Below are 5169 nucleotides of genomic sequence, written 5' to 3' on the forward strand. Positions count from 1 at the left end.
CTCAAGATGCCAGAAAATTTGGAAAACTCAGCAGTGGCTACAGGACTGGAAAAGGTCAGTCTTCATTCCAATCCCAAAGAAAGGCAATGCCAAAGAATGCTCAAACTACCACACAATTGCACTCATCTCACACACTAGCAAAGTAATGCTTGAAATTCTCCAAGCCAGGCTTCAGCAATACATGACCCATGAACTTCCAGATGGTCAAGCTGGATTTAGAAAAGGCAGAGGAACCAGATATCAAATTGCTAACATCTGCTGGATCATTGAAAAAGCAAGAGAATTCCAGAAAAACATCTATTTCTGCTTTATTGACTCTGCCAAAGCCTTTGACTGTGTGGATCACAATAAACTGGAAAATTTAGTAAGAGATGGGAATACCAGACCACCTGACCTGCCTCTTGAGAAATCTGTATGCAGGTTAGGAAGCAACAGTTAGACTTGGACATGGAAAGTTCAGTTCAGTTCAGTCGCTCAGTCGTGTCCGGCTCTTTGTGACCCCATGAATCACAGCACGCCAGGCCTCCCTGTCCATCACCAACTCCCGGAGTTCACTCACTCATGTCCATCGAGTTGGTGATGCCATCCAGCCATCTCATTCTCTGTCGTCCCCGTCTCCTCCCACCCCCAATCCCTCCCAGCATCAGAGTCTTTTCCAGTAAGTCAATTCATCACATGAGGTGGCCAAAGTATTGGAGTTTCAGCTTTAGCATCAGTCCTTCCAATGAACACCCAGGATTGATCTCCTTTAGAATGAACTGGTTGGATCTCCTTGCAGTCAAAGGGACTCCCAAGAGTCTTCTCCAGCACCACAGTTCAAAAGCATCAATTCTTTGGCAATGAGGTTTCTTCACAGTCCAACTCTCACATCCATACATGACCACTGGAAAAACCATAGCCTTGACTAGATGGACCTTTGCTGGCAAAGTAATGTCTCTGCTTTTTAATATGCTGTCTAGGTTGGTCATAGCTTTCAAGGAGTAAGCGTCTTTTAATTTCATGGCTGCAATCAGCATCCACAGTGATTTTGGAGCCCCAAAAAATAAAGTCTGACACTGTTTTCACTGTTTCCCCATTTATTTCCCATGAAGTGATTGGACCAGATGCCATGATCTTTGGTTCCAAATAGGAAAAGGAGTACATCAAGGCTGTATATTGTCACCCTACTTATTTAACTTATATGCAGAGTACATCATGAGAAATGCTGGGCTGGAGGAAGCACAAGCTAGAATCAAGATTGCCAGGAGAAATATCAATAACCTCAGTTATGCAGATGACACCACCCTTATGGCAGAAAGTGAAGAAGAACTAAAGAGCCTCTTGATGAAAGTCAAAGAGGAGAGTGAAAAAGTTGGCTTAAAGTTCAACATTCAGAAAACTAAAATCATGGCATCTGGTCCCATCACTTCACATCAAATAGATGGGGAAACAGTGGCCTACTTTATTTTGAGGGGCTCCAAAATCACTGCAGATGGTGACTGCAGCTGTGAAATTAAAAAACGCTTGCTCCTTGGAAAGAAAGTTATGGCCAACCTAGGCAGCATATTAAAAAGCAGAGACATTACTTTGTCAACAAAGTTCCGTCTAGTCAAGGCTATGGTTTTTCCAGGGGTCATGTATGGATGTGAGAGTTGGACTACAAAGAAAGCTGATCGCCAAAGAACTGATGCTTTTGAACTGTGGTGCTGGAGAAGACTCTTGAGAGTCCCTTGGACTGCACGGAGGTCCAACCAGTCCATCCTAAAGGAGATCAGTACTGGATGTTCATTGGAAGGACTGATGCTAAAGCTGTAACTCCAATACTTTGGCCAACTCATGCCTAGAGTTGACTCATTGGAAAAGACCCTGATGCTGGGAAAGATTGAGGGCAGGAGGAAAAGGTGACGACAGAGGATGAGATGGTTGGATGGCATCACCAATTCAATGGACATGGGTTTGGGTGGACTCCGGGAGTTGGTGATGGCCAGGGAGGCCTGTCGCACTGCAGTTCATGGGGTCACAAAGAGTCGGACACCTTGAGCTACTGAACTGAACTGATATGAACACGTAGGAATTGGTGTATTAGAGAAATTTTAGCACATTTAATACACACAAAAGTCAGCAACATTATAACATACAATTCTGATGCCCTAACCTCATAAAAGTCTGTCTTGAGTTCATGTAAGAGTACATTGTTCACGTTCGTGGTTTGAAATTAACTTCCCTCCATTTGATGATTGTACAATATCGCTGCTTTGGCATATGTTTTGTGTGGCTCAGCAGACTGCAGGAGCCTTAAACTGACATTAGGCCCTCCCTCCAGCCCATGCCTGAGACAATAGCCCATAGAGTCACAAGTAGATGTGAGTTCCTGATATGCTCCCCAATCACTATGTGACAAGCAGTCTCACCACCTTATGTGAAATCATTTCAGCACGTGAGCAAATGACACTCTTTGGGGAGCTTATTAATTCATTTAACAAACATTCATGGAACACTATCATGTTCTAGGACACACAATACTTAGGGGACAAAGACAAGCTAAGATATCCAGGATCGCTAGAGTGAGAAGCTGAATTCTGTAATTAAACTGAGATTCTATGAAGTAACAAAAACAATATGTTAAAACAATCTGTTGCAAATTTTTAGATTTGAGGCCCCAAACCATGGAAGTACCTAGACTACCCAACATGGCAGAGCAAAACCTGTAGGACACAGAGGGGTAAGAGACTAAGTTAGCCCTAGGAAAGAAAAAGATAGTCTTCACAATTGTCCCAGATGCAGATTTAACAAGATGCTATGATCAAAACGCTGGTTCAAAGGGAGCAAGGTGGAAAACTGGCTGAGTGACTGTGCTCTTTGTGGAACTAGAGGAGTTCTACAAATGATAGCATTTTAAGAGAACGTAAGTTTTAACAGAGTATGTGAGTTTGAAATAGCTATGCATATCCATGTGAAAATATATCTGGATGTAAGGGAAGTTATCCATGCACAAGAAATTAAATGCAGTCTAAATTCCAGTCTTACTCTATTTTTCTTTTTTCTTTTTTGAAGTAAATAAAAACATTTATTATGAATTATTCATTCTTTCACTGTTCCCAGGCTCCCAATCATCTCTATCCAATGGGTGTTTCTATGGAGAGACAGGTCCTTGGGGTTTCTTACTTTGATAGTGACGCTGAAATCACCCAATTCAATGACTTTAATATATTTACAGAGCTGTACAACCATCATCACAACTAATTTTAGAATATTATCATCTCACCCCAAATACCTCATGCCCATTTACAGTCTCTCTGTAATACTATCCCCAGACAGACCCTGGTAAACACTGGTCTATTTTTGGTCTCTACACATCTGTCTTTTCAAGACATTTACTATAAATGGAAACATACAATATGCATTCTTTTCTGTTTGATTTCTTTCATTAGGCATAGTGTTTTTGAGGTTTATCTGTGTTATATATTGCTGCTGCTGCTGCTGCTGCTAAGTCGCTCCAGTCGTGTCCGACTCTGTGCGACCCCACAGACGGCAGCCCGCCAGGCTCCGCCGTCCCCGGGATTCTCCAGGCAAGAGTACTATATATTGCTACTTCATTCTTTTTTATTGCTGAATAATATTCTACTCCATAGATATGCTACTTCTGTTCATTCACCAGTTGGAAGACATTTGAGTTGTTTTACTTATAGGCTTTAGGCAATATTGCTACTGTGAACATTAATATACAAATTTAAAAAGAATGTTTTAACTACTGGCAAGATACTTTAGGACTGATATTGCAATGGCATATGGTAAACATATATTTACCTTCATGAGAAACTGCCAATCTAAATAAAAATAAAAGTAAACAAGTGGGACCTAGTCAAAACTAAAGGTTTTTTGCACAGCAAAGGAAATTATTAACAAAGTGAAAAGACATCCCTCAGAATGGGAGAAAATAACAGCCAATGAAACAACTGACAAAGGATTAATTTCCAAAATATACAAGCAGCTCATTCAACTCAGTGCCAGAAAACAATGCAACCAAAAAACAGGAAAAAGACCTAAACAGACATTTCTCCAAAGAAGACACACAGATGGATAAGAAACAGGTAAAAAGATACTCAACATCGCTCACCATCAGAGAAATGCAAATCAAAACCACAATTATGTATCACCCACACAGGTCAGAATGGCCATCATCAAAAAGTCTGCAAACAATAAATGCTGGAGAGGGTGTGGAGAAAAGGGAGCACTCTTGTACTACTAGTGGGAATGCAAATTGATACAGCCACTATGGAAAATGATATCAAGATGTCTTTAAAAACTAGGAATAAAACCACCACAAGACCCAGCAATCCCACGCTTAGGCATATACCCTGAGGAAAAGAAAGTGAAGTGAAGTCGCTCAGTCGTGTTCGACTCTTTGCGACCCCATGGACGGAGGAGCGTGGCAGGCTACAGTCCATGGGATTTTCCAGGCAAGAATATTGGAGGGGTTGCCATTTCCTTCTGCAGGGGATCTTCCCGACCCAGGGATCAAACCCAGGTCTCCCATATTGCAGGCATACTCTTTACCGTCTGAGCCACTAGGGAATTCCGACCCTGGGAAATTAGAAGTTTCCCAAAGGTCCCCACTGATGGTGCTGCTGCTGCTAAGTCACTTCAGTCGTGTCCGACTCTGTGTGACCCCATAGACGGAAGCCCACCAGGCTCCCCCGTCCCTGGGATTCTCCAGGCAAGAACACTGGATTGGGTCGCCATTTCCTTCTCCAGTCCGCACTGACGGTACTTCTTACGAAATCCAAAATCTTCTGGAAGTGGTTCTGTACTGTGTGAACTGACTGTACCTGTGTTGGCTCAGGAGGACTGGGCCTGGCGTGGGGTCGTAGCGGTGGAGAGCAGGGCCTGGCCGGGATGCAGGACTCCAGGCAGAAGCCTGAGAAAGGAGTGCGCCAGCTGGGCTGAGGTTTTGGAGTAAACGGAAGCAAGCGTCAGGCCTCTGAGTCCCAGAAGCTCAAAGAAACGGAGAGCATGCTGGAGGATCCCGGGTGTGGGCAGCCTCTTCCCCGTGGGGCTGCTTTTTGGCGTGCTTTCTCCCTAAACCAGGCTCGGCGCTCGTCCGCTGACTGAGTCAGTGGCGCTCGGCGACGTAGCGGCTTCGCGCCCAGGTTCACGCGCTGAATTCTGGCCCTTCTGCGCCTCCGTACC

The sequence above is a fragment of the Moschus berezovskii genome, chromosome 6, assembly GCF_049115385.1.
Source record: "Moschus berezovskii isolate FMDL1 chromosome 6, NW_MosBer_1.0, whole genome shotgun sequence".
NCBI classification, from domain to species: Eukaryota; Metazoa; Chordata; class Mammalia; order Artiodactyla; family Moschidae; genus Moschus; species Moschus berezovskii.